At 39.9% G+C, this 25,736-nt stretch overlaps 2 non-coding genes across 2 annotated transcripts; one reads left to right on the top strand and one right to left on the bottom strand.

The window, feature by feature from the left end:
- Window positions 1–16,047: 16,047 nt before the first annotated feature.
- LOC148571179 (small nucleolar RNA R71) lies at window positions 16,048–16,155 on the bottom strand. The gene has a single exon (XR_015908144.1). It is a non-coding gene; the product is annotated as a small nucleolar RNA R71 (small nucleolar RNA).
- Window positions 16,156–24,260: 8,105 nt separating this feature from the next.
- LOC148571180 (small nucleolar RNA R71) lies at window positions 24,261–24,368 on the top strand. The gene has a single exon (XR_015908856.1). It is a non-coding gene; the product is annotated as a small nucleolar RNA R71 (small nucleolar RNA).
- Window positions 24,369–25,736: the final 1,368 nt, after the last annotated feature.

A 25,736-nucleotide genomic window follows, 5' to 3' on the forward strand; every position in this document is an offset into this window, starting at 1 on the left:
TCACCTTTATCTCTATAGGCTTGGATTGCCTTTGGATGTGGGTCGTGTTCCTCTATTTGGGCCCTTTACTGGGCTTTCCTAGCAATTTGGCCGACCCCTTTGAGAAGAGGTCGGATAGCCTGACCTAAATAGGTCGGTCGCTTTATCATCGAACATCTCGGGTCGGACAGCTCGACCCAGGGTATGAACAGTGCCCCTGCTTGAGCTCGGTCTTCTTTTGTTTTGGGGGCGAGTCTGATGAGCGGATAATTCATACGCTTTTTGGCATTGTTTTTAGTATGTTTTTAGTAGGATCTAGTTACTTTTAGGGATGTTTTTATTAGTTTTTATGTTAAATTCAAATTTATGGACTTTACTATGAGTTTGTGTGTTTTTCTGTGATTTCAGGTATTTTCTGGCCGAAATTGAGGGACTTGAGCAAAAATCAGATTCAGAGGTTGAAGAAGGACTGCTGATGCTGTTGGATTCTGAACTCCCTGCACTCAAAGTGAATTTTCTGGAGCTACAGAACTCAAAATGGCGCTCTTTCAATTGCGTTGGAAAATAGACATCCAGCGCTTTCCAGAAATATATAATAGTCCATACTTTGGCCGAGTTTAGACGATGCAAAAGGGCGTTGAACGCCAGTTCTATGCTGCAGTCTGGAGTTAAACGCCAGAAACACGTCACGAACCAGAGTTGAACGCCAGAAACACGTTACAAACTGGCGTTCAACTCCAAGAATGACCTCTCCACGTGTAAACTTCAAGCTCAGCCCAAGCACACACCAAGTGGGCCCCGGAAGTGGATTTATGCATCAATTACTTACTTCTGTAAACCCTAGTAACTAGTTTAGTATAAAAAGGACTTTTTACTATTGTATTAATCATCTTATGATTTTTAGTTCATCTTGAGGATCATATTGATCACGTTTGGGGGCTGGCCATTCGGCCATGCCTGAACCTTTCACTTATGTATTTTTAACGGTAGAGTTTCTACACTCCATAGATTAAGGTGTGGAGCTCTGCTGTTCCTCACGAATTAATGCAAAGTACTACTGTTTCTCTATTCAATTCAACTTATTCCGCTTCTAAGATATTCATTCGCACTTCAATATGAATGTGATGAACGTGACAATCATCATCATTCCCCTACGAACGCGTGCCTGACAACTACTTCCGTTCTGCCTTAGATTGAATGAATATCTCTTGGATCTCTTAATCAGAATCTTCGTGGTATAAGCTAGATTGATGGCGGCATTCATGAGAGTCCGGAAAGTCTAAACCTTGTCTGTGGTATTCCGAGTAGGATTCAGGGATTGAATGACTGTGACGAACTTCAAACTCGCGAGTGCTGGGCGTAGTGACAGACGCAAAAGGATAGTAAATCCTATTCCAGTATGATCGAGAACCTCAGATGATTAGCCGTGCTGTGACAGATCATTTGGACCTTTTTCACAAGAGGATGGGATGTAGCCATTGACAATGGTGATGCCCTTACATAAAGTTTGCCATGGAAAAGAGTAGGACTGATTGGATGAAGACAGCAGGAAAGCAGAGGTTCAGAGGAATGAAAGCATCTCTATACACTTACTGAAATTCTCACCAATGAATTACATAAGTATTTCTATCTTTATTTTCTATTTATTTATTATTGCTATTCGAAAACTCCATAACTATTTGATATCTGCCTGACTGAGATTTACAAGATGACCATAGCTTGCTTCATACCAACAATCTCCGTGGGATCGACCCTTACTCACGTAAGGTTTTATTACTTGGACTACCCAGTGCACTTGCTGGTTAGTTGTGCGAAGTTGTGAAGTTATGTTTGGACCATGGTATGGTGCACCAGTTATTGGCGCCATTGCCAGGGAGAGAACAAACAACAAATTTTACAACCTAACCTGAGATCACAATTTCGCATACCAGAGTCCTTGACTTCGGTCCTTTCCTAATGAAGCCGAACTCAAGCATTTCGTCGATTCCTTTGTAGCGACTTTTGAATGTAGAACGTTTTCCTCTAAAAGCGCGCGCTTTTATATTAGTGCTTTGGGAACGTGTGAGGGTTTAATACTTTCATTAATTAGTATTAATTGCCCCATTTTCCTTTGGCTCTTTATTTTGATTTTCAAAAACCCAGAAACGGTTTCTCTTCTTCTCTCTTTTCGCAATTTCTTCCTTTGTTCTCTCACTTTCTGTCTTTCGCTCACATTTCTGCTTTTCTTGCGTTGCGGCGTCGCTAGGCGATTTTTCTGGGCAGCTTTCATTTTCACGTCTCCTTGAAGCTTCTTCCCTTTCTAGATTAGTTCCATTCGTATTTTCTTTTTCTTTTCATTGTTTTGGCTTTGTGATGAGGTTTTGCTTTTGCTTTAAAGAAAGTTTGGATCTTTCTGTTTTGTCGCGCCTAATTGTTGTTGAAATGTGTGTTCTAGGAGTTTCTTCATCTTCTGCATGATCCTTTTTGCCTTTCCTGTTGCTTGATGCTTTTTAGGGATTTTTGCATGTTCTGTTGTTTCTATCTGATACTAATACCCAGAAAATTTGCATCTTTTCCTCGCTTTGTTTGAATGATTGCTTTTTTGTCTGATTCTGAAAAAAGGTTGTGCCTTTGATGGTTTCCGTTTGGCGTGTTTGATGTTGTCGAAGCTTTTTTGCTGATAGACTGTAAAAAGATAGTGGTTTTGATGACTTTTTAAACTTTTATGCTTGCTGTTTGAAAATCTTCTTTTCTTGTTTGGGGGAAGCCGAGACGTAAGCTGTAGATTTTTCCAGAAACCTTGCTTTGTTACTGCCTCCAAAGGATGCCCCAGGACTTTGGTTTGAGTCTTGGGTTTTTCCTTTTCTGTTTGTTCTTCTGTATCCTATTGGTCGAGTTTTTTCGCCCTTTGCCCGAGATGCTTTTTAGTAATCTAATCTTCTTTTCTTATTGTAGGATTAGTTTGCCTCATGTCTTCTCGCAATAACATTGTAGAGATGTCTTCCAGAGTTCCCGAGGGGATGTCCGATTGGCTAGACTCCCTTGTCTTGATGTGTGTTTCTGTTGTGGATAATGAATTTTTCATAGAGCTGAGGAAGCGTCATAGGATTTGTGGAAACAGTGCCTGGGAGAGGGATTATGAGCTTGTTGCTCCTGATTCTGATGAGAGGGTTTGTTTTCCGACTTCCATCGAGGGGGAGCGTCCCTTCTTCTATGCCTACAAATATTTCTTCAGTCAACTGGACATTATGTTTCCTTTTACTGCTTTTAAGACCGACCTATTGTGGTCGTGTAATATTGCCCCGTCCCAGCTTCACCCGAATTCCTGGGGTTTTATCAAAATTTTTCAGCTACTTTGCCAATAGTTAGGTGTAACACCTTCTCAGGCTCTCTTCCTTTACCTGTTTCTTTCCGCCAAGCCTGGTGGCTCTTCGAAAAAGAAAGCTTCCTGGGTTTCCTTCAGGTCTGCCCAGGGCCATAAAGTGTTTGCTATGTATGATGAGTCCTTTAAGGATTTCAAGAATTACTTCTTTAAAGTTCGTGCTGTCGAGGAGGCCCGCCCTTTTTTTCTTGATAAAAATGATGAGCCTTCTTTCCCTCTAGAGTGGCAGAAGGAGGTGAGAGTGTCTCGCTATTCCTGGGATATGCTTGACGATGTTGAGCGTGCCTTTGTTGTTGTTCTTGAAGATTTATAGGGAGCACCACCCCATCTTGATACAAAAAGGTTTTTGAATGACCCATCCCTGGTCCGGGCTGTTTTGGGTATTTGCCTGACTTGTTTCTATACTTGTTTCTTAGTTTGGCTTCCTCATCTTGTGATTGTAACCATTTATTATGGCTAATTTTGTGTTTGCAGAGATGTCAAAAAATAATGAATCCATGAAGGCCTTCAAAAGGGCAAAGAAGGCGACTGCTGCTCAGAACATCTTGGCCAAGGCGGCCGGGGAGGGATCTTCCCAAGTGCAAGTAAAGCCACCTGTGTCGAGTTCTCCTGGACCGAGGAAGGTGATCCCTACTCCTCGGGTTCGTCTGGCTGACCCTCCACCGACTTCTGCCTCTAGTTCTGGTGCTCCTCCCAACAAGAAAAAAAATAGATGAGCCTTTCAACCTTGATGCTCCTGACTTTAATGTAATTGAATTTGTGGATCAACAAATCGGTCCCTACGGTGCCCTTCCTATGGATGATGTGTCGCTCCTTCGCCATCTGGACTTTATAACTCGAAGTAGTGTTAGAATGGCGTATATGGGGGCTGCTCTGTACCGGACTGCTCAAAATCTTCCTCTTCACGCCACCAAAGCCTTTATGGAGGAGGCTAAACAGGAGTTTGATCGGATGAAAGGCCTGAAGGAGGAGCTTGAAGTAAAGGTAGCCAAGTTGGAGAAGGATCTGGAGAACGAGAAGGCGAGTTCACTGATGAGCGGATATTTTATACGCTTTTTGGGGTTAATTTCATATAGTTTTTAGTATATTCCAGTTAGTTTTTAGTTTATTTCCATTAGTTTTTAGGAAAAATTCATATTTCTGGACTTTACTATGAGTTGTGTGTTTTTCTATAATTTCAGGTATTTTTCTGGCTGAAATTGAGGGAGCTGAGCAAAAATCTGATTCAGGCTGAAAAAGGACTGCTGATGTTGTTGGATTCTGACCTCCCTGCACTCAAAGTGGATTTTCTGGGGCTACAGAACTCGAAATGGCGCGCTTTCAATTGCGTTGGAAAATAGACATCCAGGGCTTTCCAGCAATATATAATAGTCCATACTTTGCTCAAGGATAGATGACGTAAACTGGCGTTCAACGCCAGTTCTCTGCCCAATTCTGGCGTCCAGCGTCAGAAAAGGATTAAAAGTTGGAGTTCAACGCCAGAAATGGATCCAAACCTGGCGTTGAACGCCCAAAACAGTCTTATGCACGTGAATTATTTAAGTCTCAGCCCCAGCACACACCAAGTGGGCCCCAGAAGTGGATCTCTGCACCATCTGTCATAGTCTACTCACTTTTTGTAAACCTAGGCTACTAGTTTAGTATTTAAACAACTTTTAGAATATTATTTTGCATCTCATGACATTTTAGATCTGAACTTTATACTCTTTGACGGCATGAGTCTCTAAACTCCATTGTTGGGGGTGAGGAGCTCTGCTGTGTCTCGATGAATTAATGCAAGTATTTCTGTTTTCCATTCAAACATGCGTGTTCCTATCTAAGATATCCATTCGCGCCTAACTATGGAGAAGGTGATGATCAGTGACACTCATCACCTTCCTCAATCCATGAACGTGTGTCTGACAATCACCTCCATTCTACATCAGATGAATGAATATCTCTTAGATTCCTTAATCAGAATCTCCGTGGTATAAGCTAGATTGATGGCGGCATTCATGAGAATCCGGAAAGTCTAAACCTTGTCTGTGGTATTCCGAGTAGGATTCTGGGATTGGATGACTGTGACGAACTTCAAACTCACGAGTGCTGGGCGTAGTGACAGACGCAAAAGGATAGTAAATCCTATTCCGGTACAACTGAGAACCTGCAGATGATTAGCCGTGCGGTGACAGCGCACCTGGACCCTTTTCACTGGAAGGATGGATGGTAGCCATTGACAACGGTGATCCACCTACACACAGCTTGCCATAGAAGGACGTGCGTGCGTGAATCAGAAGACAGAGGAAAGCAGAGATTCAGAAGACAAAGCATCTCCAAAACTCCAACATATTCTCCATTACTGCATAATAAGTAACCTTTAACCCATACTCTCTTGTTTATTCGCAATTCAACTGATAAATAAAATTGACTTCCTGACTAAGAATTGCAAGATAACCATAGATTGCTTCAAACCAACAATCTCCGTGGGATTCGACCCTTACTCACATAAGGTATTACTTGGACGACCCAGTGCACTTGCTGGTTAGTGGTACGAGTTGTGAAAAGTGTGATTCACAATTCGTGCACCATTCACTTTCTCTGGCGGCTTCTGTAAGGCTGGCCGAGGACACGGCACTGAGGCATAAAGACAGCTATGTTACATCCTATCGGGAGGAAATGCGTCTGAAGGCGGAGTTGGAGAACGCCCGAGCTGATTACTCTGAGCTCCAGGGTCATTTTGTTGGCAGCGTAACTGCTGCTTATGAAAACCTGAAAGAGCAAGTTCGGATTATTGCTCCCGAGGCCGACCTTACTCTCTTCAGCTTGGATAATGTTGTCAGGGATGGTAAGATTGTCCTTGATGCCGAGAATGATGATGATGTCGATCCCCTCCCTGTGTCTTCTGCCAAGGTGTCAGCTCCTGCTGTTCCTCCTGCCCAGGTCGGCCCTCCCGCTTCTGATCCTGACTGCCAGATCTTAAACTGGGACGATGGTACTGTGGATGCTGTTCCTCTCCAGGCTCGCCCTCCCTCTCCTCAGACTGATGCTGCTGAAAAGTCTTCTAATATTTAGCTGATTTATTTTGGATATTTATGTAGTTGCCGGCTTGTGGGCTTTAAAACTCTTTATTTCGTGGTTGGTCTATTTTGCTGACACTCTTTCTGGTTGCTTGTTTAGCAACCCATTATTTTGAAAAACACAACGAGTATCTTCTAAGCTTTTGGGTCTAACCCTGAAGCTTTGTTATCTTATGTCATGCTTGCTTTCGCCTGTCTTAGCTTTTATATGTTTCGAGAATGTTGAAGCCTTGTTGCTCAGCCTCTTTGAACTGCTTTGTACTTGGAGGTCGTAGATGCATGGATCCAATTAGCAATCCATGACCGACTTTTTTGTCCTTTTCCAAGTAGTTGACCGACGTTGTCATGTCGATCTTTTCTCGGTTATTTTTAGTAATCTTCTTTTTTGGACCTTGGTCAGGTCTCTTTCAGAGATTACTTTTATAACTTGTCTGTTGTAGGAAACCGACTTTGTTATGTCGATCTCTTCTAAGTTATTTTTGTAATCCTCTTTCTTAGATCTTTGTCAGATCTCTTTCAGGGATTACTTTTATAACTTGTTTGTTGTAGGAGACTGACTTCATTATGTCGATCTCTTCTAAGTTATTTTTGTAATCCTCTTTCTTGGATCTTTGTCATATCTTTTTCAAGGATTACTTTTATAACTTGTTTGTAGGAGGTCGACTTCTTTGCGTCGTCCTCTTTCTAAGTTATTTTTGTAGTCCTCTTTTTGGACCTTTGTCAGATCTCTTTCAGGGATTACTTTTATTACTTGTTTGTAGGAGGTCGACTTCTTTGCGTCGTCCTCTTTCTAAGTTATTTTTGTAGTCCTCTTTTTTGGACCTTTGTCAGGTCTCTTTCAGGGACTACTTTTATAACTTTTCATTTTGGGCTGACTTTGTCATGTCGGGCCCTTCTAAGTTAAAGTAATCCTCTTTAATAGGGTTGGCCAGACCTCTTTTAAGGGTTTACTTATAACTTGGGTTGACTTGGTCCGACTTCTTAACGTCGGCCAGTCTTTAAGTTATTATTTAGCAATCCATAAGACCTCGTCAGGTTCTTTTTCGGATCACTTTTGATAACTTCTTACATTATTCTGTGTTCATCTTTGCCGATTTGTAGAAGGTGGTTGCTATCTTTAGATCGTCTTTTAGGTGAATCGCGTTTTCACCTTTATCGGACGATTGTCTTTATCGTGATCGTGCAGTGAAATTGTTCTTCACTTTATGCCGATCTGTTGCTTTATAATCGGACAATGAATGCTTCAGATTAATTCGTCTTGGAAACTTGTAGAATATCTAAAATATATATTTTATTCAAAGGAAAGTGCAAATATATACATGTGGGAATTTTTCATCCCTTTAAGTCGGATAGTGTCTGAGTCTCGACTTGGTGCCTCATTAAAAAATCCTTTCAGAAAAAAGAGTGCATCCAATACTGAGATCTTTTACTTTTTCTAGCTGTAGTACCTTCTTAGGTTGGAGGCGTGCTGGTGCACGAAATTGTGATCCCTGGTAATGGCTCCAAAAATTTGGTGCTCTAATCTTAATTCATAATTTGTCACAACTTCGATACAACTAACCAGCAAGTGCACTGGGTCATCCAAGTAATAAAACCTTACGTGAGTAAGGGTCAATCCCACGGAGATTGTTGGTATGAAGCAAGCTATGGTCATCTTGTAAATCTTAGTCAGGTGGATATCAAATGGTTGTGGAGTTTTCGAATAATAATAATAAATAAACAGAAAATAAAGATAGAAATACTTATGCAAATCATTGGTGAGAATTTCAGATAAGCGTATAGAGATGCTTTCGTTCCTCTGAACCTCTGCTTTCCTGCTGTCTTCATCCAATCATTCCTACTCCTTTCCATGGCAAGCTTTATATAGGGCATCACCGTTGTCAATGGCTACATCCCATCCTCTCTGTGAAAAAGGTCCAAATGCTCTGTCACGGCACGGCTAATCTTCTGGAGGTTCTCGATCATACTGGAATAGGATTCACCCTCCTTTTGCATCTGTCACTACGCCCAGCACTCGCGAGTTTGAAGTTCGTCACAGCCATCCCTTCCCAGATCCTACTCGGAATACCACAGACAAGGTTTAGACTTTCTGGATCTCAGGAATGGCCATCCATGGGTTCTAACTTATACCACGAAGACACTAATAACTCGGACTCGGTCCCCTGTATTAGATATCCAAGAGATATCCATTCAATCTAAGGTAGAACGGAAGTGGTTGTCAGGCACGCGTTCATGGGGAAATGATGATGATTGTCACGATCATCACATTCATAGTGAAGTGCGAATGAATATCTTAGAAGCGGAATAAGTTGAATTGAATAGAAAAACAGTAGTACTTTGCATTAATCCTTGAGGAACAGCAGAGCTCCACACCTTAATCTATGGTATGTAGAAACTCTACCGTTGAAAATACATAAGTGAAAGGTTCAGGCATGGCCGAATGGCCAGCCCCCATGATCTAAGAACTAAACGTCCCAAGATGATCCGAAGATGTAAATACAATAGTAAAAAGTCCTATTTATACTAAACTAGTTACTAGGATTTACAGAAGTAAGTAATTGATGCATAAATCCACTTCCGGGGCCCACTTAGTGTGTGCTTAGGCTAAGCTTGAAGTTTACACGTGCAGAGGCTTCTTTTGGAGTTGAACGCCAAGTTGTAACGTGTTTTTGGCGTTCAACTCTGGTTCGTGACGTGTTTCTGGCGTTTAACTCCAGACTGCAGCGTAGAACTGGCGTTCAACGCCCTTTTGTGTCATCTAAAATCGGGCAAAGTATGGACTATTATATATTGCAGGAAAGCCCTGGATGTCTACTTTCCAACGCCGTTGAGAGCGTGCCATTTGAAGTTCTGTAGCTCCAGAAAATCCACTTTGAGTGCAGGGAGGTCAGAATCCAATAGCATCAGCAGTCCTTCTTCAACCTCTGAATCTGATTTTTGCTCAAGTCCCTCAATTTCAGCCAGAAAATACCTGAAATCACAGAAAAACACACAAACTTATAGTAAAGTCCAGAAATGTGTATTTAACATAAAAACTAATAAAAATATCCCTAAAAGTAACTAGATCCTACTAAAAACATACTAAAAATAATGCCAAAAAGCGTATAAATTATCCGCTCATCACAACACCAAACTTAAATTGTTGCTTGTCCCCAAGCAACTGAAAATCAAATAGGATAAAAAGAAGAGAATATACTATAAATTCCAAAATATCAATGAAACATAGCTCAAATCAGATGAGCGGGACTTGTAGCTTTTTGCCTCTTGAATAGTTTTGGCATCTCACTTTATCCATTGAAGTTCAGAATGATTGGCATCTATAGGAACTCAGAGTTCAGATAGTGTTATTGATTCTCCTAGTTCAGTATGTTGATTCTTGAATACAACTACTTTATGAGTCTTGGCCGTGGCCCTAAGCACTTTGTTTTCCAGTATTACCACCGGATACATAAATGCCACAGACACATAATTGGGTGAACCTTTTCAGATTGTGACTCAGCTTTGCTAAAGTCCCCAATTAGAGGTGTCCAGGGTTCTTAAGCACACTCTTCTTTTGCTTTGGACCTTGACTTTAACCGCTCAGTCTCAAGTTTTCACTTGACACCTTCACGCCACAAGCACATGGTTAGGGACAGCTTGGTTTAGCCGCTTAGGCCAGGATTTTATTCCTTTAGGTCCTCCTATCCACTGATGCTCAAAGCCTTGGGATCCTTTTTATTTACCCTTGCCTTTTGGTTTTAAGGGTTATTGGCTTTTTGCTCTTGCCTTTTGATTTTAAGAGCTTTTGGCTTTTTCTGCTTGCTTTTTTTTTCCTGCAAGCTTTGTATTCACTGCTTTTTCTTGCTTCAAGAATCATTTTTATGATTTTTCAGATTATCAAATAACATGTCTCCTTTTTCCTTATTCTTCAAGAGCCAATATATTTAACATTCATAAACAACAACTTCAAAAGACATATGCAATGTTCAAGCATTCATTCAGAAAACAAAAATTATTGTCACCACATCAAAATAATTAAACTAGTTTCAAGGATGAATTCGAAATCATGTACTTCTTGTTCTTTTGTAATTAAAATATTTTTCATTTAAGAGAGGTGATGGATTCATATTCACTACTTTAAGGCATAGACACTTAGACACTAATGATCATGTAATAAAGACACAAACATAGATAAACATTTTAACATAAGAAAACGAAAAATAGAAAATTTAAGAACAAGGAATGAGTCCACCTTAGTGATGGTGGCGTTTCCTTCTTGAGGAACCAATGATGTCCTTGAGCTCTTCTATGTCTCTTCCTTGTCTTTGTTGCTCCTCTCTCATTGCTCTTTGATCTTCTCTAATTTCATGGAGGGTGATGGAGTGCTCTTAGTACTCCATCCTTAGTTGTCCCCAATAATTGTGTGGAGGAAAATGTATCCCCTGAGTTATCTCAGGAATCTCTTGATTTGCAGTCAAATATTCTACCACTGAGCTATAGACCCTTGAGATGAATCACTCCATCTCCTATAACTCGGATGTGGAAGCTTTTGTCTTCTCTTTCCTCTTTCTAGAGGTTTCTCTGGCCTTAGGTGCCATCAATGGTTATGGAAAAACAAAAAAGCTATGCTTTTACCACACCAAACTTAGAATGTTGCTCGCCCTCGAGCAAAAGAAGAAAGAATAGAAGAAGAAGGAGAAGAAGATATGGAGGAGATGGAGGGATGTGTGTATTTGGCTATATGGGTGGGATTGGATGGGAAAGAGAGGATGAATATTGAGAAGAGGGAAGAATATGAGTGGAGGTAGGTGGGGATCTTGTGGGTTTTGGAGGGGAATTGGAGGTGATTGGTGAAGGGTTCTTGGGAAAGGGTGATATAGGATTATGAGGAGGTAATGTGTGGGGATCCTGTGGGGTCCACAGATGCTGAGATGATCCTGTGGGGTCCACAGATCCTGAGGTGTCAAGGATTTGCATCCCTGCACCAATTAGGCATGTAAAATGCCTTTGCATGCAATTCTGGCGTTTAAACGCCGAATTGATGCTTGTTCTGGGCGTTCAACGCCCAGATGCAGCATGTTTCTGGCATTAAACGCCAGTTCTATGCTTGTTTCTGGCGTTCAGCGCCAACTTTCCTCAGTGTGCATTTCTGGCGTCTGAACGCCAGGATGCTGCTTGTTTCTGGCGTTCAACGCCAGATCCATGCTCTGTTCTGGCGTTGAACGCCAGCCAGATGCTCCTTACTGGCGTTTAAACGCCAGTAAGCCCTTCCTCCAGGGTGTGATTTTTCTTCTACTATTTTTAATTCTGTTTTTAATTTTTCTATTTATTTTGTGACTCCACATGATCATGAACCTAATAAAACATGAAAGAACAATAAGAATGAAAATAAAATTAGATAGATAAAAATTGGGTTGCCTCCCAACAAGCGCTTCTTTAATGTCAATAGCTTGACAGTGGGCTCTCATGGAGCCACACAGGTGATCAGGTCAATTTTATAAACTCCCAACACCAAACTTAGAGTTTGGACATGGGAGTTTGATGAGCGGATAATTTATACGCTTTTTGGCATTGTTTTTAGTATGTTTTTAGTAGGATCTAGTTACTTTTAGGGATGTTTTCATTAGTTTTTATGTTAAATTCACATTTCTAGACTTTACTATGAGTTTGTGTGTTTTTCTGTGATTTCAGGTATTTTCTGGCTGAAATTGAGGGACTTGAGCAGAAATCAGATTCAGATGTTGAAGAAGGACTGCTGATGCTGTTGGATTCTGACCGCCCTGCACTCAAAGTGGATTTTCTGGAGCTACAGAACTCGAAATGGCGCGCTTCCAATTGCATTGGAAAGTAGACATCCAGGGCTTTCCAGCAATATATAATAGTCCATGCTTTGGCCAAGAATAGACGACGTAAACTGGCGTTCAACGCCAGCTTTCTACCCAAATCTGGCGTCCAGCGCCAGAAAAGGATCCAAAACCAGAGTTGAACGCCCAAACTGGCACAGAAACTGGCGTTCAACTCCAGAAATGGCCTCTGCACGTGCAACACTTAGGCTCAGCCCAAACACACACCAAGTGGGCCCAGGAAGTGGATTTATGCATCAATTACTTACTCATGTAAACCCTAGTAGCTAGTTTATTATAAATAGGACCTTTTACTATTGTATTAGGCATCTTTGGATTACCTTATGATCCTTTGATCACGTTTTAGGGGGCTGGCCATCTCGGCCATGCCTGGACCTTCACTTATGTATTTTCATACGGTAGAGTTTCTACACTCCATAGATTAAGGTGTGGAGCTCTGCTGTTCCTCAAAGATTAATGCAAAGTACTACTGTTTTCTATTCAATTCTTCTTATTTTGCTTCTAAGATATCCATTCGCACCCAAGAACGTGATGAAGGTGATGATTATGTGTGACGCTCATCATCCTTCCCCCTTATGAATGCGTGCCTGACAAACACTTCTGTTCTACATGAATTAAGCTAGAATGAGTATCTCTTAGATCTCCTAACCAGAATCTTCGTGGCGTACGCTAGAATGATGGCGGCATTCAAGAGAATCCGGAAGGTCTAAACCTTGTCTGTGGTATTCTGAGTAGGATTCAATGATTGAATGACTGTGACGAGCTTCAAACTCGCGATTGTTGGGCGTTAGTGACAGACACAAAAGGAGGGTGAATCCTATTCCAGCATGATCGAGAACCGACAGATGAATAGCCGTGCCGTGACAGGGTGCGTGAGCATATTATTCACTGAGAGGAGGGGATGTAGCCACTGACAACGGTGATGCCCTTGCATAAAGCCAGCCATGGAAAGGAGTAAGACTGATTGGATGAAGATAGCAGGAAAGCAGAGGTTCAGAGGAACGAAAGCATCTCCATTCGCTTATCTGAAATTCCTATCAATGAATTACATAAGTGTCTCTATCCCTATTTTATTATTTAAAATTCGAAAACCACATAATTATTTTATATCCGCCTGACTGAGATTTACAAGGTGACCATAGCTTGCTTCATACCAACAATCTCCGTGGGATTCCACCCTTACTCACGTAAGGTATTACTTGGACGACCCAGTGCACTTGCTGGTTAGTTGTATCGAAGTTGTGACAGACTGTAAAACTAGATCAGAGTATCTGGCCTAAGAAGCCATTACCAGAGATCACAATTTTGTGCACCAAGTTTTTGGCGCCGTTGCCGGGGATTGTTTGAGTTTGGACAACTGACGGTTCATCCTGTTGCTCAGATTAGGTACTTTTCTTTTTTTATTTTCAAAAATTTTTCAAAAATATTTCAAAATTTTCTCATCTGTTTTTGAAAAAAAAAATAAAAAATAAAAATAAAAATGTTTTCAAAAATATATTTTTCTTCAGAATTTTTAAGAATGAATTCTAGTGTTTCATGGTGATTTGTTGAATCCTGGCTGGCTGTAAGCCATGTCTAATTTTTGAACTGGGATTTCAACTTACCATCACAAATGAAGAGATTCTCACACACTTAGTTGCTCTATACATGAAAAGTATCCATATCTGCTGAAGCTTGGCTGGCCATTGGCCATGTCTAGTGTTTTGGACTGGAGCTTTCTTTGAAAGCTTGGCTGGCTAGTGAGCCATGTCTAATTCCTGGACTGAAGCTTTAGACTAACATGGCAAGATTCCTGGAATTCATATTAAAAATTTTTGGAATCCTTATTTTTCCTTTTAATATGCGAAAAATATAAAATAAAAATCCAAAAAAATTAGAAAATCATGAAAATAAAAAAATATTTTGTGTTTCTTGTTTGAGTCTTGAGTCATATCATAAGTTTGGTGTCACTTGCATATGCATCCTGCATTTTTTGAAAATATCATGCATTCATAGTGTTCTTCATGATCTTCAAGTTGTTCTTGGTAAGTCTTCTTGTTTGATCTTGATGATTTTTTGTTTTGTGTCTTTTCATGTTTATCATATGCATTCTTGAATTCTTAGTGTCTAAGCATTAAAGAATTCTAAGTTTGGTGTCTTGCATGTTTTCTTTGCATTAAAAATTTTTCAAAAATATGTTCTTGATGTTCATCATGACATTCAAAGTGTTCTTGGTGTTCATCTTGACATTCATAGCATTCTTGCATGCATCACATGTTTTGATCTAAAAATTTCATGCACTGCATTTTTTTTTATGTTTTTCTCTCTCATCATAAAAATTCAAAAATCAAAAAAATATCTTTCCCTTTTTCTCTCATCAAATTCGAAAATTTGGATTGACTTTTTCAAAAATTTTTAAAATCAAATTGTTTCTCATGAGTCAAATCAAATTTTCAATTTGAAAATCTTATCTTTTTCAAAATCTTTTTCAAAAATCAAATCTTTTTCAAAATTCTTAGTTATTTTCGAAAATTCCAAAAATATTTTTCAAAAATCTTTTTCTTATTTTTATATCAAATTTTCGAAAATAACATAATCAATTAATGTTTTGATTCAAAAATTTGAAGTTTGTTACTTGCTTGTTAAGAAAGATTCAAACTTTGAGTTCTAGAATCGTATCTTGTGATTTCTTATGAATCAGGTCATTAATTGAGATTTTAAAAAATCAAATATTTTTCAAAAACTAATTTCTATCATATCTTTTCAAAAATATCTTCTTATCTTATCTTTTTCAAAAATTTGATTTCAAAATATCTTCTCTAACTTCCTAACTTCCTATCTTTTCAAAATTTGTTTCAACTAACTAACTAACTTTTTGTTTGTTTCTTAACTTTTTCAAAACTACCTAACTAACTCTCTCTCACTAATTTTCGAAAATATCTCCCCTCTTTTTCAAAAATTTCTTTTTAATTAACTAATTATTTTTATTTTTTATTTTTGATTTCAAAAATTTTCGAAAATTACTAACATTTTTTCAAAAAACTATTTTTCAAAAATCACTAACTCTTTTTCAAAATAATTTTCGAAAATTATCCCTCCCCCATCTCATTCTATTTATTCATTCATATCCTAACATCTCATCTCACATCTCTTCCATTCGTACAGTTGTGTTTCTTCCTTTACATCACATTCTTTGTCTCCCCCTCTTTTCTTCCACTCACAAAGGGATCCCTATACTGTGGTATAAAGGATCTCTATTATTATTATTATTTTTCTGTGCCTTCTTCTTTGTCATATGAGCAGGAGCAAGGATCAAAACATTCTTGTGGAAGCAGATCCGGAACCTGAAAGGACTCTGAAGAGAAAATTAAGAGAAGCTAAAATACAACAATCCAGAGATAACCTTTCAGAAATTTTCGAACAGGCAGAGGAGATGGAAGCCGAAAATAATGATAATGTAAGGAAGATGCTTGGTGACTTTACTGCACCTAATTCCAGTTTACATGGAAGAAGCATCTCCATTCCTGCCATTGGAGCAAACAACTTTGAGCTGAAACCTCAATTAGTTTCTCTAATGCAGCAGAACTGCAAGTTTCATGGACTTCCATCTGAAGATCCTTTTCAGTTCTTAACTGAATTCTTGCAGATATGTGATACTGTTAAGACTAATGGAGTAGATCCTGAAGTCTACAGGCTCATGCTTTTTCCTTTTGCTGTAAGAGACAGAGCTAGATTATGGTTGGATTCTCAACCTAAAGACAGCCTAAACTCTTGGGATAAGCTGGTCACGGCTTTCTTAGCCAAGTACTTTCCTCCTCAAAAGCTGAGCAAGCTTAGAGCTGATGTTCAAACCTTCAGACAGAAAGAAGGTGAATCCCTCTATGAAGCTTGGGAAAGATACAAACAGTTGACCAAAAAGTGTCCTTCTGACATGCTTTCAGAATGGACCATCTTGGATATATTCTATGATGGTTTATCTGAGCTATCAAAGATGTCACTGGACACTTCTGCAGGTGGATCCATTCACCTAAAGAAAACGCCTGCAGAAGCTTAAGAACTCATTGACATGGTTGCTAATAACCAGTTCATGTACACTTCTGAAAGGAATCCTGTGAGTAATGGGACGCCTATGAAGAAGGGAGTTCTTGAAGTTGATACTCTGAATGCCATATTGGCACAGAATAAAATATTGACTCAGCAAGTCAATATGATCTCTCAGAGTTTGAATGGAATGCAAGCTGCATCCAACAATACTCAAGAGGCATCTTCTGAAGAAGAAGCCTATGATCCTGAGAACCTGTAATAGCAGAGGTAAAGTACTTAGGTGAACCTTATGGAAACACCTATAACTCAACATGGAGAAATCATCCAAATTTCTCATGGAAGGATCAAAAGCCTCAACAAGGCTTTAATAATGGTGGAAGAAATAGGTTTAACAATAATAAACCTTTTCCATCATCCACTCAGCAACAGACAGAGAACTCTGAACAAAATGCTTCTAATTTAGCAAATCTAGTCTCTGATCTGTCCAAGGCCACTGTAAGTTTCATGAATGAAACAAGCTCTTCCATTAGAAATCTGGAAGCACAAGTGGGCCAGCTGAGTAAAAGGATCACTGAAATCCCTCCTAGTACTCTCCCAAGCAATACAGAAGAGAACCCAAAAGGAGAGTGCAAGGCCATTGACATAAGCGCCATGGCCGAACCTGTGAGGAGAGGAGAGGACGTGAATCCCAAGGAGGAAGACCTCCTGGGACGTCCAGTGACCAATAAGGAGCTTCCCTCTGAGGAACCAAAGGACTCTGAGGCCCATCTAGAGACCATAGAGATCCCATTGAACCTCCTTATGCCCTTCATGAGCTCTGATGAGTATTCCTCTTCTGAAGAGAATGAGGATGTTACTGAAGAGCAAACTGCCAAGTTTCTTGGTGCAATCATGAAGCTAAATGCCAAATTATTTGGCATTGATGCTTGGGAAGTTGAACCTCCCTTGTTCATCAATGAACTAAGTGATCTGGATCAACTGACATTGCCTCAGAAGAGACAGGATCCTGGAAAGTTCATAATACCCTGTACCATAGGCACCATGATCTTTAAGGCTCTATGTGACCTTGGTTCAGGAATAAACCTCATGCCCCTCTCTGTAATAGAGAAACTGAGAATCTATGGGGTGCAAGCTGCTAAAATCTCACTAGAGATGGCAGAGAGCTCAAGAAAACAGGCTTATGGACAAGTAGAAGATGTATTAGTAAAGGTTGAGGGCCTTCACATACCTACTGATTTCATAGTCCTGGATACTGGAAAGGGAGAGGATGAATCCATCATCCTAGGAAGACCTTTCCTGGCCACTGCAAGAGCTGTAATTGATGTTGACAGAGGTGAAATAGTCCTTCAATGGGATGAGGACTCCCTTGTGTTTAAAACTCAAGGATCCCCCTCTGCAACCATGAAGAGGAAGCATGAAAAGCTTCTCTCAAAGCAGAGTCAACCAGAGCCCCCACAGTCAAACTCTAAGTTTGGTGTTGGGAGGCCATAACCAAACTCTAAGTTTGGTGTTGAACTCCCATATCCAAACTCTAAGTTTGGTGTTGGAGAGTCTCAACAAAGCTCTGCACATCTGTGAGGCTCCATGAGAGCCCACTGTCAAGCTATTGACATTAAAGAAGCGCTTGTTGGGAGGCAACCCAATGTTTATCTAATTCTTATTTTTATTGTTTTTCATGTTTTCTTAGGGTCATGATCATGTGGAGTCACAAAATAAATATAAAAATTGAAAACGGAATCAAAAAAACAGCAGAAGAAAAATCACACCCTGAAGGAGCATCTGTCTGGCGTTCAGCGCCAGAACAGAGCATGGTTCTGGCGCTGAACGCCCAAAATGGGCAGCTTCTGGGCGCTGAACGCCAGAACAGGCATGGTTCTGGCGTTCAACGCCAGAAATGGCACACAAATGGGCGCTGAACGCCCAAAATGGCCACCAACCTGGCGCTGAACACCCAGAGTTGGGTACAAAGGCATTTTTACATGCCTAATGGGTGCAGGGATGTAAATACCTTGACACCTCAGGATCTGTGGACCCCACAGGATCCCCACCTACCTCCACTCACTTCTTCTCACCACTCTCTTTCACACAACCCCATAAACACTCTTCCCTAAAAATTCCTCACCAACCACCTCAATCTCTCTTCCCCACTAAACCTTCACCACTCACATCCACCCACTCTTCCCAATAAACCTACCTCATAAACTCCACCTACCTTCAAAATTCAAAACCAATTTCCCACCCAAACCCACCCATATGTCCGAACCAATACCCCCCTTCTTTCCCTATATAAAGACCTCCATTCTTCATCAAATTCACACAACACACCCCTCTACACTCCTCTTGGCCGAAACTACATCTCCCTTTCCCTCTCCATATTTCTTCTTCTTCTTCTTCTATTCTTTTGTTTATTGCTCGAGGGCGAGCAATATTCTAAGTTTGGTGTGGTAAAAGCATAAGCTTTTTGTTTTTCCATTACCATTGATGGCATCTAAGACCGGAGAATCCTCTAGAAGAGGGAAAGGGAAGATAAAAGCTTCCACATCCGAGTCATGGGAGATGGAAAGGTTCATCTCCAAAGCCCATCAAGACCACTTCTATGACGTTGTGGCCAAGAAGAAGGTGATCCCTGAGGTCCCTTTTAAACTCAAAAGAAATGAGTATCCGGAGATCCGACATGAAATTCAAAGAAGAGGTTGGGAAGTTCTAACAAATCCCATCCAACAAGTCGGCATCCTAATGGTTCAAGAGTTCTATGTCAATGCATGGATCACCAAGAATCATGATCAAAGTAAGAACCCGGATCCAAAGAACTATGTTATAATGGTTCGGGGGAAATACTTAGATTTTAGTCCGGAAAATGTGAGGTTGGCGTTCAACTTGCCATACATGGAAGAGAACGCACGCCCCTACACAAGGAGAGTCAACTTTGATCAAAGGTTGGACCAAGTCCTTATGGACATATGTGTAGAAGGAGCTCAATGGAAGATTGACTCCAAAGGCAAGCCGGTTCAACTAAGAAGATTGGACCTCAAGCCTATAGCTAGAGGATGGTTGGAGTTTATTCAATGCTCAATCATTCCCACTAGCAACCGGTCTGAAGTTACTATAGACCGGGCCATCATGATCCATAGCATCATGATTGGAGAAGAGGTGGAAGTTCATGAGATTATACCTCAAGAACTCTACAAGGTGGCTGACAAGTCCTCCACTATGGCAAGGTTAGCCTTCCCTCACCTCATTTGCCACCTATGCAATTCAGCTGGGATTGACATAGAGGGAGATATCCTCATTAAAGAGGACAAGCCCATCACTAAGAAAAAGATGGAGCAAGCTAGAGAGCCCAGCCATGGAGCTCAAGAGGCGCAAGAAGCTCATTTCCATGAGATCCCTGAGATGCCTCAAATGCACTTTCCTCCACAAAATTATTGGGAGCAAATCAACACCTCCCTAGGAGAATTGAGTTCCAATATGGGACAACTAAGGGTGGAACATCAAGAGCACTCCATCATGCTTCATAAAATAAGAGAAGATCAAAAAGCAATGAGGGAGGAGCAACAAAGACAATGAAGAGACATAGAAGAGCTCAAGGACATCATTAGTTCCTCAAGAAGGAAAAGCCACCATCACTAAGGTGGATTCATTCCTTGTTCTTCTTTCTTCTGTTTTTCGTTTTCTATGTGCTTATCTATGTTTGTGTCCCCATTACATGATCATTAGTAGTTGGTAACTTTGTCTTAAAGTTATGAATGTACTATGAATCCATCACCTCTCTTAAATGAAAAATGTTTTAATTCAAAAGAACAAGAAGTACATGAGTTTCGAATTTATCCTTGAACTTAGCTTAATCATATTGATGTGGTGACAATGCTTCTTGTTTTCTGAATGAATGCTTGAACAGTGCATATGTCTTTTGAAGTTGTTGTTTAAGAATGTTAAATATGTTGGCTCTTGAAAGAATGATGACTAGGAGACATGTTATTTGATAATCTGAAAAATAAAAAAAAAATGATTCTTGAAGCAAGAAAAAGCAGCAAAGAACAAAGCTTGCAGAAAAAAAAAAGTAGGCGAAAAAATAAATAAATAAATAGAAAGAAAAAGAAAAAGCAAGCAGAAAAAGCCAATAACCTTTAAAACCAAAAGGCAAGGGCAAATAAAAAGGATCCCAAGGCTTTGAGCATCAGTGGATAGGAGGGCCTAAAGGAATAAAATCCTGGTCTAAGCGGCTAAACTAAGCTGTCCCTAACCATGTGCTTGTGGCGTGTAGGTGTCAAGTGAAAACTTGAGACTGAGCGGTTAAAGTCAAGGTCCAAAGCAAAAAAAAAAAAAAAAGAGTGTGCTTAAGAACCCTGGACACCTCTAATTGGGGACGTTAGCAAAGCTGAGTCACAATCTGAAAAGGTTCACCCAATTATGTGTCTGTGGCATTTATGTATCCGGTGGTAATACTGGAAAACAAAGTGCTTAGGGCCACGGCCAAGACTCATAAAGAAGCTGTGTTCAAGAATCATCATACTGAACTAGGAGAATCAATAACACTATCTGAACTCTGAGTTCCTATAGAAGCCAATCATTCTGAACCTCAATGGATAAAGTGAGATGCCAAAACTATTCAAGAGGCAAAAAGCTATAAGTCCCGCTCATATGATTGAAGCTCTGTTTCATCGATAGTTTGGAATTTATAGCATATTCTCTTCTTTTTATCCTATTTGATTTTCAGTTGCTTGGGGACAAGCAACAATTTAAGTTTGGTGTTGTGATGAGCGGATAATTTATACGCTTTTTGGCATTGTTTTTAGTATGTTTTTAGTAGGATCTAGTTACTTTTAGGGATGTTTTCATTAGTTTTTATGTTAAATTCACATTTCTGGACTTTACTATGAGTTTGTGTGTTTTTCTGTGATTTCAGGTATTTTCTGGCTGAAATTGAGGGACTTGAGCAGAAATCAGATTCAGAGGTTGAAGAAGGACTACTGATGCTGTTGGATTCTGACCTCCCTGCACTCAAAGTGGATTTTCTGGAGCTACAGAACTCGAAATGGCGCGCTTCCAATTGCGTTGGAAAGTATACATCCAGGGCTTTCCAGCAATATATATTAGTCCATACTTTGGCCAAGAATAGACGACGTAAACTGGCGTTCAACGCCAGCTTTCTACCCAAATCTGGCGTCCAGCGCCAGAAAAGGATCCAAAACCAGAGTTGAACGCCCAAACTGGCACAGAAACTGGCGTTCAACTCCACAAATGGCCTCTGCACGTACAACACTTAGGCTCAGCCCAAACACACACCAAGTGGGCCCAGGAAGTGGATTTATGCATCAATTACTTACTCATGTAAACCCTAGTAGCTAGTTTATTATAAATAGGACCTTTTACTATTGTATTAGGCATCTTTGGATTACCTTATGATCCTTTGATCACATTTTAGGGGGCTGGCCATCTCGGCCATGCCTGGACCTTCACTTATGTATTTTCATACGGTAGAGTTTCTACACTCCATAGATTAAGGTGTGGAGCTCTGCTGTTCCTCAAAGATTAATGCAAAGTACTACTGTTTTCTATTCAATTCTTCTTATTTTGCTTCTAAGATATCCATTCGCACCCAAGAACGTGATGAAGGTGATGATTATGTGTGACGCTCATCATCCTTCCCCCTTATGAATGCGTGCCTGACAAACACTTCTGTTCTACATGAATTAAGCTAGAATGAGTATCTCTTAGATCTCCTAACCAGAATCTTCGTGGCGTACGCTAGAATGATGGCGGCATTCAAGAGAATCCGGAAGGTCTAAACCTTGTCTGTGGTATTCTGAGTAGGATTCAATGATTGAATGACTGTGACGAGCTTCAAACTCGCGATTGTTGGGCGTTAGTGACAGACACAAAAGGAGGGTGAATCCTATTCCAGCATGATCGAGAACCGACAGATGAATAGCCGTGCCGTGACAGGGTGCGTGAGCATATTATTCACTGAGAGGAGGGGATGTAGCCACTGACAACGGTGATGCCCTTGCATAAAGCCAGCCATGGAAAGGAGTAAGACTGATTGGATGAAGATAGCAGGAAAACAGAGGTTCAGAGGAACGAAAGCATCTCCATTCGCTTATCTGAAATTCCTATCAATGAATTACATAAGTGTCTCTATCCCTATTTTATTATTTAAAATTCGAAAACCACATAATTATTTTATATCCGCCTGACTGAGATTTACAAGGTGACCATAGCTTGCTTCATACCAACAATCTCCGTGGGATTCGACCCTTACTCATGTAAGGTATTACTTGGACGACCCAGTGCACTTGCTGGTTAGTTGTATCGAAGTTGTGACAGACTGTAAAACTAGATCAGAGTATCTGGCCTAAGAAGCCATTACCAGAGATCACAATTTCGTGCACCAGAGTTCAACACCAAACTTAGAGTTTGGCTGAGGCCTCCCAACACCAAACTTAGAGTTTGACTGTGGGGGCTTTAGTTGACTCTGTACTGAGAGAAGCTTTTTATGCTTCCTCTCCATTGTTACAGAAGGAGATTCTTGAGTTTTAAACACAAGGTTATCCTCATTTAGTTGAAGGATCAATTCTCCTCTGTCTACATCAATCACAGCTCTTGCTGTGGCTAGGAAGGGTCTTCCAAGGATGATGGATTCATCCTCATCCTTCCCAGTGTCTAGGATTATGAAATCAGCAGGGATGTAAAGACCTTCAACCTTTACTAACATGTCCTCTACTAGTCCATAAGCCTGCTTTCTTGAGTTGTCTGCCATCTCTAGTGAGATTCTAGCAGCTTGTACCTCAAAGATTCCCAGTTTCTCCATTACAGAGAGGGGCATGAGGTTTATCCCTGACCCAAGGTCACATAGAGCCTTCTCAAAGGTCATGGTACCTATGGTACAAAGTATTAGGAACTTTCCAGGATCCTGTTTCTTCTTAGGCAATCTCAGTTGATCCAATGCATTTAGTTCGTTGGTGAACAGGGGAGGTTCATCTCCCCAAGTCTCATTACCAAATAAATTGGCATTCAGCTTCATGATTGCACCAAGGAACTTGGCAACTTGCTCTTCAGTAACATCCCCATTCTCTTCAGAAGAGGAATACTCATCAGAGCTCATGAATGGCATAAGGAGGTTCAATGGAATCTCTATGGTCTCTAGATGAGTCTCAGATTCCTTTGGTTCCTCAGAGGGAAACTCCTTATTGATCACTGGACGTCCCAGGAGGTCTTCCTCCTTGGGATTCACATCCTCATCCTCTCTTGTGGCCTTGCACTCTCCTTTTGGATTTTCTTCTGTATTGCTTGGGAGAGCACTAGGAGGGGTTTCAGTGATCTTCTTACTCAGCTGGCCCACTTGTGCCTCCAAATTTCTAATGGAGGACCTTGTTTCATTCATGAAACTCAGAATGGCCTTAGATAGATCAGAGACTATGTTTGCTAAGCTAGATGGATCCTGCTCAGAACTCTCTATCTTTTGCTGAGTTGATGATGGAAAAGGCTTGCTATTAAACATGTTTCTTCCACCATTGTTAAAGCCTTGTTGAGGCTTTTGTTGATCCTTCCATGAGAGATTTGGGTGATTTCTCTATGAGGGATTATAAGTGTTTCCATATGGTTCACCCATGTAATTCACCTCTGCTATTGCAGGGTTCTCAGGATCATAAGCTTCTTCTTCAGAAGATGCCTCTTGAGTATTGTTGGATGCAGCTTGTATTCCATTCAGACTCTGAGAAATCATATTGACTTGCTGAGTCAATATTTTATTCTGAGCCAATATGGCATTCAGAGTATCAATTTCAAGAACTCCCTTCTTCTGAGGCGTCCCATTACTCACAGGATTCCTCTCAGAAGTGTACATAAACTGGTTGTTAGCAACCATGTCAATAAGTTCTTGAGCTTCTGCAGGCGTTTTTTTTTTAGGTGAATGGATCCACCTGTAGAAGTATCCAATGACATCTTAGCTAATTCAGATAGACCATCATAGAATATATCCAGGATGGTCCATTCTGAAAGCATGTCAGAGGGACACTTTTTGGTCAGTTGCTTACATCTCTCCCAAGCTTCATAGAGGGATTCACCTTCTTTCTGTCTGAAGGTTTGAACATCCACTCTAAGCTTACTCAGCTTTTGAGGAGGAAAGAACTTGGCTAAGAAAGCCGTAACCAGCTTATCCCAAGAGTTCAGGCTATCCTTGGGTTGAGAGTCCAACCATATTCTAGCTCTGTCTCTTACAGCAAAATGGAAAAGCATGAGCCTGTAGACTTCAGGATCTACTCTATTAGTCTTAACAGTATCACATATCTGCAAGAATTCAGTTAAGAACTGAAAAGGATCTTCAGATGGAAGTCCATGAAACTTGCAGTTCTGCTGCATCAGAGAAATTAATTGAGGTTTCAGCTCAAAGTTGTTTGCTCCAATGGCAGGAATGGAGATGCTTCTTCTATGTAAATTGGAATTAGGTGCAGTAAAGTCACCAAGCATCCTCCTTGCATTATTATTATTTTCGGCTGCCATCTCCTCTTCCTGTTCGAAAATTCCTGTAAAGTTGTCTCTGGATTGTTGTATTTTAACTTCTTTTAGTTTCCTTTTCAGAGTCCTTTCAGGTTCAGGATCTGCTTCAACAAGAATGTTCTTGTCCTTGCTCCTGCTCATATGACAAAGAAGGGAATAACAAAGAAAATATGGAATCCTCTATGTCACAGTATAGAGATTCCTTTGTGTGAGTGAAAGAAGAAAAGAATATAATGTAAGGAAAGAGAAGAGAGGAGAATCCAAACACAAGGGTGAGGAGAGCAGAGATATGAGATGAAGAGAAGTGTTAGTAAGTAATTAAATAAATAGAAGAAGATGAGAGAGAGAAATTTTTGAAAATAATTTTTGAAAAAGAGTTAATAATTTTCGAAAATTAAGATAAAATTAAAATTAAAATTAAAAATTGAAACAATTAATTAATTAAAAAGAATTTTTGAAAAAGAGGGAGGTATTTTCGAAAATTAGAGAGGAAAGGGTAGTTAGGTGATTTTGAAAAAGTTAAGAAACAAACAAAAAGTCAATTAGTTAGTTGAAACAAATTTTGAAAATCAATTTTTAAAAGATAAGAAGAGAAGAAGTTAGAAAAGATATTTAAAAAAGATATGATATGAAAAGGTATGATTAAAAAGATATGATTTTGAAAAAGATAAGATAAAAAGATATTTTTGAAAAGATATGATTGAAATTATTTTTGAAAAAGATTTGATTTTTAAAATCACAATTAATGACTTGATTCACAAGAAATCACAAGATATGATTCTAGAACTTAAAGTTTGAATCTTTCTTAACAAGTAAGTAACAAACTTAAAATTTTTGAATCAAAACATTAATTGTTGATGATATTTTCGAAAATATGATATAAAATTAAGAAAAATATTTTTGAAAAATATTTTTAAAATTTTCGAAAATGAATAAGAAAAAATGAAAAAGATTTGATTTTTGAAAAGATAAGAT

This window comes from Arachis ipaensis, chromosome B3, assembly GCF_059453495.1.
Source record: "Arachis ipaensis isolate K30076 ecotype BB chromosome B3, ASM5945349v1, whole genome shotgun sequence".
Lineage (NCBI taxonomy): Eukaryota > Viridiplantae > Streptophyta > Magnoliopsida > Fabales > Fabaceae > Arachis > Arachis ipaensis.